Raw genomic sequence first — 11364 nt, forward strand, 5'->3', positions numbered from 1 at the left:
CACTGATAGTGGCGGCATAACGCTGGTCACAGACCTTCAGTCCTCTGTCGCTGAAGGATTGCATCTGAAGATTTCAAAGAAAATAGCTTCAGAGACAGTGGATGCACTGGTAGTAATCTTCCATGAATCTTTTGATTTAGGAAAAGTCCCAGAGGATTAGAAAACTGCCACTGTAGTACCGTTATTCAAAAAAAGAGGCAAAAAAAACCAAGCAACTATAGGCCAGTTAGTTTAACATCTATCATTGGGAAAATGTAATAGCAGAGCATTTAGAAATATATAATATGATCAAGCAGAGTCAACAGGGCTTCATGAAGGGGAATTCGTGCCTGATAAAGATAACAAGTCGGGCAGTTAAAGGAGAATCAGTGAATATTATACTTTTGGATTTCCAAAAGGTATTCAATAAGGTACCACATGTAAGGCTACTTAATCAGATAAGAGCCCATGATGTTGGGAGTAGTGTATGGGCCTGGACAGAGGCTTAGCTAACTAATAGAAGACAGAGAGTTGGAATAAAGGGGACATTTGCAGGATGGCAACCAATGTTCCTTCTGAGCTGAGTGGATGTGTAGCCAAGGGTCTGTACATGGCGACTGGTATGCCAATGGCATTCACAGCATTGCCATCGATTCTGGAAGTCACTTCCATGCGCAGACCTCAGGTCTAATTAGGGGGAATGCTGATGGCAACCTGTAACTAGAGTGCACCAGGGAAAATCGGTGGGAAAGAAAGTAGTGAGGGGGATACAAGGAGTCTACAGAGGGATATAGATTGGTTAAATGTGTGGGCATAACCTTGGGAGATTGATTATGATGTAGGAAAATGTATCTGTCTCCTGTTTTCACATTTTTGTTGACTGTCAGAGTTGACTTTTGGTCACCTGTTAACATTTACTTTGGAACTCTAACCATTACCATTCTGTTTGCCTTTTGTTTTATGGCACTATTAATCTTGAATCTCCCTCAGACTATAACCTTTCCCTTACCTTCCCTTCTGTTCCACTTGTTCCTCTTCACTTTTTCAAATGCATTAAAAAAAACAATCACATTGCTACCTTTCTTCAGTTCCAAAGAAGTGTCATAGTGGTTTGAACTGTTAACTCTGTTTCTCTCTCCACAGTGGCTGCCAAACTGCTGAGCATTTTTCCAGCATTGTGTTTATTTCAGGTCTACAGCATCCACAGTACTTTGCTTTTGTATTGTAGAAGATTTTGTCTGGAAGATCTAAATGTACGAATCACTGGATAAAGAATAATTTTATAAATAATTCTTGAATTGTCCAGAACACAATTGGGTGACAAACAGAGCAAATGCTGCCTATTACGATTATAAATGCTGGTCAGCCAATGGTTACCAATAAAGATGAATCACAGATGAAATTGATTAAAGTATTTTGTTCTAATAACAATTCTAGTCCTACCAAATTCTATATTACAAAAGAATCAAAAAAATGATTCCACATCTGTAGAAAATTATGTGTCCTCTTTGTGATTCATCTGATAACTTTTGCCAAATTAATCAGATGACCAGAGTTCCAGTTTTCCTGCAGTCTTATTCAGATTGGCCTTCCAACCTAAAAGTTTGTACCCCTGAGTAAATGGGAGAAGTGACACTGTTTGCTTGTTTATATATTTTGCGATGTTTTATAGATGGTTGTTAGTTGCAAATCCTTTATTCTAAAAGAGGACTCTATAGTAGAAGAAAATAGTTCAACAGTTAGTACTACTCAAATTTGAAGATGCTGGTAAAAGGTCTGATTAAACAGGTTTATTTTTTCAGTTTCACTACATACTGTAATAAATTTTGGAAAGGGCAGTTTTTCATACTTTTTTTTGAAACATGGGATAGTACAAACAGTCTTTGTGTGAAAATGTTTCAAACAACATAATATGTGATATTTTTATTGGAAATGTTATGATTGGAAGCATCACATATAAAGGAAACAGCAGGTATTTAAAACATGGAGCAGTGAGAAGTAGTGGTTTATCAGGTCACGTAAATGCAGATTTATATTTATGATGTTTACTTCATTCAAAAATGTCTATTTTTATTTTGGCAGTTTGTACTTCCAGCCAGTTGTTTTGGCCTGTTGTCTGTTAAATTTTGTGTAACTTGATAGAAGAAGTTGATTTAACCACACCCAGCTTGAGGAGGAAAAGAACAGTGAAACAGAATCCAGTCATGTCACATGTCCCCGTGCATGTTTAATTTCATTATCAAGTTGCTACCTAATTCTAGTTTATTTATTTAAAAATATGTAACTTGTTTCATGAAGCATGCCCTGAGTCCTCTGGCTTCCCCCGATCTATAAAATAGGTTCGACCAAGCAAGTTTTGTAAATTAATTTGTTCAACTCCCCAAAGCCTGTCCATCATCTACAATGCATAATTCAGGAGTATGATAGAATACTTCCCACTTGCCTGGATGAGTGCAGTTCCACCATCACTCAGAAACTTGACACCATCCAGGACAAAGCAGCTCCCATGATTGGCACCTCATCCACAAACATACCGTCCTTCCATCACAAATGCTCAGTAGCAACAATATGTACCATCTACAAGTCACACGGCAGAATTCACCAGGTGTCCTTGACACATCTTCCATGTCCACCACCATTTCCATCTTCAAGTACTACGGCAGCAGATACATGGGAAAACCACCACTTGCACGTTCCGCCCTACAAACCACTCACCATCTGACTTGGAAATATATTATCATTCCTTCATTGTCACTGAGTCAAAGTCCTGGCACTCTCTCTGATAGCATTGTGCGTCGACCTACAGCACACATCTGCTGCAGTTCAAGAATGCAGCTCACCATCATCTTCTCAAGGACAGCTAGGGATGGGTAATAAATGCCAGCCCAGCCAGCAATGTCCTAATCCCATAAATGAATTTTAAAAACTACCATCCCCATACACAGCCATTTAGACAAACAAGTCAGCTTTGAAAGCATATGCTTGGCATGCAGATACATTATTCACTATGACTGAAAATAGAGATGATCTTGGAGATTCTTCCCGTGTTTGTTCTCTAATTGTCATCACAATTCATGACTCAAAATGGCAGGAGTATAGAGTTTTGATATGATGGAATGCAATTCTGCTGCTGCTCTTCCACAGTGTCTCATGGATGGTGAGTACTGAACTGCCAAAATTCTGTTCTGAATATATCCTAGTAAGCATGGTGGTAGTACAATATACAGGGTGTCATTTAGTTCAGTTGGCTGGATGGCCAATTTGCAATGTAGAGTGATGCCGTTAGCATTGGTTCAATTCCTGCATCGGCTGAGGTTACCATGAAGGACTGTCCTTCTCAACCTCTGTCCTTGCCTGAGGCATGTGACCCTTAGGTTAAACTATTACCAGTTGTCATTCTATAATGACAGCACAGTCCAGTAGGATTATGGCAACTTTAATTTGTTAGTTTTATACAACTCACTAGAGCGTATCATCAATCTGAAAGTGGGACATTGTCTCCTAAAGGTCACTTCTATCAATATTATCATTGCCCTATGTTTCGGCAACAGTTAGATTAGCAAGGTCAAGTAAGTTTGTCAATTGTGTTAGTTCACTGATCACCGGCTGTAAACCCAGTAGTCTTTCATAGCATTAAGTCTATTGTGAAACTATTTTGCTAACTTTCAAAGTGTTACAGTGCTTTATTAAAGCAAATATGCAGATTAGTTTGTAACTGTAAAAACTGAGGCAAAAATAGGCAATTGGGAAAATCTTTAAATGACCTCCTGTATATGATGATCAGAATGTGGTGAAGATAACTCGAAAGATGGACATTTTATGAGCTGACAGCAAGTTTATACATTAATGAAACTTGTGCTAGTACAGGCTTCCTAAATGACTCTTCATGGGCTGAATTTTACCAGAAATTGGGTAAATGGCATTTTGTTAAGTTTCATGGAGGGTTTCTCTATGTGAAACTAAATGAGTTTTCTTGCGCTGTTGTCCTAGATTTGTCTCGATAACGAGGTATCGCACTTCACTTGTCCAATGCTAGCCTGATTCTCCCAATCACCGTAGGCAGAAATACTGGCCACTAACAGGACATCCCAGGATTTCTGGAGCTGGTGCCATCTTTAAGAGGCCATTGTGACTTGGTCAAGTGCTATCAGTCTGGGTGTGCCCTGCACAGTTTGTGACATTTGCCCCTGTCATGGCAGATAAGGAGAAATTAGTGCCCTGCTTTGTGGACAGGGACCTGCAGGTACTGGTCAATGGGATGATGCCTCTTCTCCTAGAACTGACAGATGACACCTGATCCTGCCAGCCTAGTCCAGGGTCACTATCCTGGTCAGTGCAGTCTCAACAGTCTGGAGGAACACTCAGAATTGTAGGAAGATTGGCCAAAAGTAACAGCAGACCTCAGGATTGGGAGCAGTTTACATTTCAGCAAAGGAGGACAAAGCATCAATTAAAATTAGGAAAATAGAGCATGAGAGGAAGTCTGTGGGGAATATACAAGGTGATTGTAAAAACCTCTGTAGGTACATGAAGAGAGAAAGATAAATGAAGACAAATGTCGGTCTCTTACAGTCAGAAACAGGAACAAAGAGACGGCAGATCAATCAAATACATACTTTGGTTCTGTCTTCATAAAAGAGAACACTGATGGGGATCACAGGGTCTAGTGGGAGGGAGGAACTGGTTTGAGGGAAATTGATGGCATTAAAGGACTATAAATCCCCAGGGCCAGATAATCTACCTCGGAACACTTAAGGAAGTCATTCTGGAAATAGTGGGTGCATCTTCCAAGGCTCTATAGACTCTGAAACAGTTTCTATGGATCGAAGGCTAGCTGCTGTCACCTGAGTATTTCAAAAGGGAGGTAGAGAGAAAACGGGAAATTATACACTGGTCATCCTGACATCATTGCTAGGGAGAATACTAGAGTCCAATAGAAAAGATTTACAAGCACAGCACTTGGAAAATAGTGACAGGATCAAACAGTCTGTGAAATCATGCTCAACAAATTACTGGAATTGTTACAGGATTTAACTGATAGAGTTGATACATGGAACCAGTGGATGTAGTTTATTTGAATTTAAAGAAGGCTTCCAATCAAGTTCCAGTTAAGAGATTAACATGTAAAATTAAACCACATGCAATTGGAAGTAATGTACTGGTTGGTTTTCAGGAAACAAAGTGTAGGAATAAACAGGTCTTTTTCTGAGTGGTAGTCAGGTACTAGTGGGGTACTGCAGGGATCAGTGCTTGGATCCCAGCTACTCTCAATACATATTATTTAGATCAGGGAACTAAATCTAATATCTCCAGGTTTGCAGCTCTCATAAAGCTGGGCATGAAGGTGAACTGTGAGGTGACTCGGTGGTTAGCACTGCTGCCTCATGGCACCAGGGACCCAGATTCAGTTCCACCCTCACACACTGTCCCTGTGTCTACGTGGGTTTCCACAGGGTGCTCTGGTTTCCTCCCACAGTCTAAAGAGGTGCAGGTTATGTGAACTGGCCACGGGAATTGCAGGCTTACAGGGTCTGGGTGGGTTGCTGTTCACTCGATGGGCTGAATCATCTGCTTCCACGCTATAGGGATTCTGTGATTCTAAGTTGAGTGAGTGGGAAAATGCATGACAAGTGAAGTATAATTTTGAAAAATGTCAACTTATCCACTTTGATAGCAAAAACAGGAAAGTAGATTATTATCTGAATGGCAAAAGATTAAGAAAAAGGGAGGTGCAATGACACTTTGGTACCCTTGTGCACCTGTCGCTGAAAGTAAACAGGCAGCTGCAGCAGACAGTGGAAAAGGCAAATGGTATTTTTGCACTTCATATTCAGAGGATTTGAATACAAAAGCAGGGATGTCCTGCTGCAATTACACAAGGTCTTGGTGAGACTACACATGGAGTACTGTGTCTACTTATCTTGAGAAAGGATGTTCTGGCTATTGGAGGAAGCACAACAAAGGTTTACTAAACTGATTTCTGGGATGGCAGGGCTGACGTATGAAGTGAGACTGGATCAGTTTGTACTATATTCACCAGAATTTAGAACAATAAAAGGAATCTCATAAAATTCTAACAGAACTAGAGAGGGTGAATGCAGGAAGGATGTTCCTGATGACTGGGTAGGCCAAAAACCGGGGTCACAGTCTAAGAGTAAGGGATAAGTTATGAGACTGAGATGATGGGAAATTTCTTCACCCAAAGAGTGGTGAACCTGTGAATTCTCTGTCACAAATAAATGGTTGATGCTAAACACTGAATATTTTCAAGGAGGTCTTAAATATAGTTCTTAGGGCTAAAGGGATCAGAGAAGATGGAGAGGGATCAAAGAGGATGTAGGGAAAGCAGGAACAGGGTACTGAGTTGAATGATGAGCCATGATCTTATCAAACAGTGGAGCAGGCTAGAAGGTCTGAATGGCCTACTCCTGCTCCTGTTTTCCACATTTCTATGTAAGAAGGCCAATGACCTGATGCACTCTGCAAGCTAAGTCCCACTATATTCTCTACTTACACCTCACATTCACTCTGCCTCTGCTACTGCACTCACCTCCCACCAAGGCTTATGCTCTACCATTTTCCCTATTGCATTCAACGTCCTTCCCCTTGCACTTAGCCACGGAATCCTCCACCTTACAAAGCCTGCATGGTTACATGGTCTACTCACTCACTCAGAACCTCACCACCTTGCCTCCACACTGCAGCAGCACTAACAGCTGTGCCAAACACTTTCATTTCAGTCAATCCCTTCCTTTGCCTCATTCTAGGAAGAAAGGACCCCAAATCGATCAGAAGGAGCCAAATGGTTGTGAGGTGCCCGATATCTTTTTCCCTACCAACCACAAGCTTATCCTGACCATGAGTACCCAAGTGACTGACTGACTGTGCCTTGCCCCGTGACTGATATTGAAGTCTGTTCTTGACTTAAGTTCTTGGATTCCCTATCCCACACCCACCTTCAAGACTGAAGGATGTCTCTTTCGACTTGACTGAGGACTGCACTCCTCAGACTTTGAGTTGAAGCACATACAGTGTGTCTGGCGCATTTGCTGCTAGCATATGTTGTAGGTGTGAAGTTAATGGAGCATGTTACCATACAGCAACATATCCACCCTTTAACCGGTGACTGTTGACTACCATGAGAAGTTGTCTGGCTTTGTGTCTGTGCTAAAATACAATTCAAGATATAAGTTCTGTGACCTTGTTAGCTCCAGCTGAGGGGCAAAATGCAAAAAGGCAAAGCAAAGGATGGCAAGTTAAGGCAAGGCAGTGATTCTGTGAGCATTGAAGTAGGCAGGAAATGAGTGGGCACTAAGAAAGTGAGTGAGCAGCATGAAATACAATTTCGTCTGATCGGTGAGCTTCACCAAGTCTCCTTGCGGTACAGCACTGAAGTGCAGAATTGAACTGTAATTGCATTGCAGATATGTTATGATGATGCAGTGAGGCTGGTATATGTCGAATGCTGAGGTCCACGGATTGGGTGTAGGGTGTCTGTAGTGACTGGAACTCATTGACTACGAGGTCCTTGTTGGTCCTGGTTAACAACCTCAATCAGGAGGCACTGCTTGACCAACCAATCAGAAGGCACTGGCTGACCAATATTAACAGGAGATGTTCACACAGGGACAAAAACAAAGTTAGTGGAAAAGCTCAGCAGGTTTGGCAGCATCTGTGAAGGAAAAAACAGACTGAATGTTTCGGGTCCGGTGACCCTTCCTCAGAACTGGAAGGGTCACCGGATCCGAAATGTTCACTCTGTTTTTTCCTTCACAGATGCTGCCAGACCTGCTGAGCTTTTCCAGCAACTTTGTTTTTGTTCCTGATTTATAGCATCCGCAGTTCTTTCGATGTTCATACAGGCATTGTCCTCAGGGGTCTCGGCTTGCTACTGGTTCTTTGGTCACATGGTGTTGTTCCTGGTGGTGGACGAGCGAAAAAGTATATTAAAAAAAACTGCATGGTTACCTGTACTGTGCACACTTTTAAGGTTCCTGTGAAGATCTGTAGCTCAGGTTGTGGATGAAGTTGTTGGCTTGCTTGCCGAGCTGGCTGGTTATTGAACAGACATTTAATCACCATGTGAGGTAACATCATCAGTGCAGCCTCTGAAGAAGTGATGTTGTGCTACTTCACTTGGTATTTATATGACCTGGTCTGTTAAGTTGGGTTGTGTCATTTCCAGTTCTGTTCTGCAGGAGTTTGTATATGGGTCTACTTCCACACATTTGATAATTGCATTATGGGTTGAAGACCAGGCCTCTAGGAATTCCCATGCATGACTGTGGTTGGCTTCAGCTAGGATGGTCACGTTCTCCCAGTTAAATTGATGGCCTTCACTGTCCGATCAGGAAAAGTTCATCGTGTCATTTTGCTGCTAGCTGGTGCTCGTGTATCCTGATGGCTAGTTCTCTTCTGGTCTGGCTGATGTAATGTTTGCTGCAGTCATTGCAAGGTATTTTGTAAACTACGTTGGTCCTATATGTGAATCAGAGATAGTAGGAACTGCAGATGCTGGAGAATCCGAGACAACAAGGTGCAGGGCTGGATGAACACAGCAGGCCAAGCAGCATCAGAGGAGCAGAGAGGCTGACGTTTCAGGCCTAGACATCATCATTTTCTGATGAAGGGTCTAGGCCCGAAACGCCAGCCTTTCTGCTCCTATGATGCTGCTTGGCCTGCTGTGTTCATCCAGCCCTGCACCTTGTTGTCTTGGTCCTATATGTCCTTGTGAGTGTTTGTCATGGTGTGGCTATGAGTTTGTGTGCTACCATGATTCCCAGTAGTCGTAGGAGTCTTGTTGTCAGTTCTGATATGTTCTTGATTATAGGGTAGTACGGCCAGTGTGTTAGGGCATACTGTGTCCTCTTGGCGTTAGCTATCTAGTAAGCACCTGCGGATGAAGTTGTTGGGATATCTGTTGTTAGCAAAGACCTTGTATAGGTGCTCTTCCTCTTTCTTGCGTAGTTCTGGTGTGTTCCAGTGAGTTGTGACCCATTTGAATAGTGTCCTAACACAGCTTTGTTTGTGGATGTTGGGGTGATTGCTGTGGAAATTGAGGATTTGGTCAGTGTGGGTTACCTTCCTATATACTGTGGTTTGGAACTCCCTGTTGATCATTTGTTCTACCCTGATGACTAGAAACGGAAGTTGATTGTTATCTTCCTCTTCTCTCGTGAATTTGATCCCAGTGAAAACGTTGTTAATGAGTTGGTCTGTCTCTTCTAACTTGGTGTGTTTAATGATGACAAATGTGTTGTCCCCGTATCAGATCGACAATTTTGACTGTTTGAGGGGGAGGGTAGTGCATTCCAGTTTTTGCATGACTGCATCTGCAATAAGTCCTGAGATGGGTGACCCCATTGATTTGTTCGTAGATTTGGCAGTTAAAGATGAAGTGTATGGTAAGGCATAAGTCCTGTAGTCTGAGTATGTTGTCTGTGCTGATAGAGATGTTTGGATTCAGCGTTCCTGCTGCCTCTTGTAATGTGGCAAGTGTTTCTTTGGTTAGTGGTATGTCAATGGATGCGAATAGTGCTCTGATGTCGAAGGATATCAATAATCTCATTGTCGTTTATTTTAATGTGCTTGAGGTTATTAAGGAATTCCTGGGTTGAGTGAATGAAGTGGGGTGATCTGTCAACCAGTGTTTCAGTCTCTGTTGTAGGTCCTTGGCCAGTTTGTGTTTAGGTGTGCCTGGTAAGGAGACTGTAGGTGTGAGGGCAATGTCTGGTTTGTGTACTTTGGGTAGTCCGTAGAAGTTGGGGTGTTTGAATCTTCTGGTTTCATTTACATTTAGTCTGTCTTGGTTATCTGTCCTGCATTTATTCGTCTCCTCAGCGTTTGGGTGATCCTGTTTGCTAGCCGTGGTGTTGGGTCTATCTCCACCTGTTGGTAAGTCTGTATCTGCAAGCAATGCCTGTGCTCTCTCAATGTAGTCTGGTTCGTTCATAATGATGGTCATGCGTCCTTTGTCTGCTGGTAGGATTATGATGTTCCTGTCTTTCTTGTATTGTTTGAGTGCTTTTCTCTCTGATGTGTTGAGGGTGTCCCATTCATTCCGCCCTTTCAGTATAGGGATTATAGTTTGTCTGATGGTTTGGTATGTTTCATCCATGAGTTTTATTACCTTTCAGTGTAGTTTCCAGAGCAGCCATGACATCTGTTCTGTTTGCATCTCTGTGGTTATAGTTTAGTGCGTGTATTAGGATAGCTTTCTCAGTTTCTGTAAGTGGTCTGTTGGATAGGTTTCTTATCCATGCGTCTGGTTTGTTGTTGTCCTTGTCTTTGTGGTGGAGCAGTTTGGTCAGTTTCTCCTGTATAAGTGTATTTCTTCTTTGTTCTGGTCCTGTGTTGTTTGATGGTGATTACCTGTTCCAGGGTTGTAGTCCATTGCTGCTCGGTTGTGTTTTGGTATAATGATTTTTGGCATGAAATTTTTCACTCATACTTGTAGAGCCGGTTATCGACATCCTTGATCGTTGCCCGTAGCATTCTCCGGCTATTTTGTTCAGCTGTTTTGTATGCCTCTGGGTTGTTGAGTGGGGGTTTTTAATTAATGCTGTGGGGCAGTACCTGTTCCCTGAGGCATTCGTGGAGAAAGTGAAGTTGTTCATGGTAGTGCTCAGTCAGTTGGTGAAGGTTTCCCGTTGATGGGCTACTTTGAACGTGTTCCACAGGTATGTGTTTAAGGTTCTTGCCAAGATTTGTAGCTCGGGTTGTTGATGAGGTTGTTTGCTTGCTCGCCAAGCTGGCTGGTTATCGCACAGACGTTTCATCACCATGTTAGCTAACATCATCAGTGTGGCCTCCAATGAAGCGATGTTGTTCTATTCCACTTGGTATTTATATGATCCGGTCTGTTGTTGGGTTGTGTCATTTCCGGTTCTGCACTGCATGGGTTTGTATATGGGCTCTAATTCCACATGTTTGATGATTGCATCACGGGTTGAAAACCAGGCTTCTAAAAATTCCTGTGTGTGTCTGTAGTCCTGACCCAACTAAAAATCATTATGCCAAAACACTACCGACGAGCAATGGACTATGACCCTGCAACAGGCTATCACTATTAAACAACACAGGACCAGAATAAAGAAGAAACACACTCTACAGGAGAAGAGATAGTAGGAACTGCAGATGCTGGAGAATCCGAGACAACAAGGTGCAGGGCTGGATGAACACAGCAGGCCAAGCAGCATCATAGGAGCAGAGAGGCTGACGTTTCGGGCCCAGACCCTTCATCAGAAAAGGGGGAGGGGAAGGGGGTTCCGAAATAAATAGGGAGAGAGTGGGAGGCGGATAGAAGAGGGATAAAGGAGAGGATAGGTGGAGAGGAAACAAACAGATCGAAGAGGCGGGGATGGAGCCAGTAAAGGTGAGTGTAGG

The 11364-nt window shown here is 42.5% G+C and overlaps 1 long non-coding RNA gene across 2 annotated transcripts in view; it reads right to left on the reverse strand.

The window, feature by feature from the left end:
• Nucleotides 1–227: 227 nt before the first annotated feature.
• Nucleotides 228–11364, reverse strand: part of LOC125485743 — a 24217-nt gene continuing 13080 nt past the window's right edge. Inside the window, exon 3 of one of the 2 annotated variants that reach the window (XR_007264431.1) lies at nucleotides 228–1242. This is a non-coding gene — a long non-coding RNA (uncharacterized LOC125485743). The other variant, XR_007264432.1, reaches the window with a different exon arrangement.

This window comes from Rhincodon typus, chromosome 22 (genome assembly GCF_021869965.1).
Source record: "Rhincodon typus isolate 14 chromosome 22, sRhiTyp1.1, whole genome shotgun sequence".
In the NCBI taxonomy this organism is placed as follows: Eukaryota; Metazoa; Chordata; class Chondrichthyes; order Orectolobiformes; family Rhincodontidae; genus Rhincodon; species Rhincodon typus.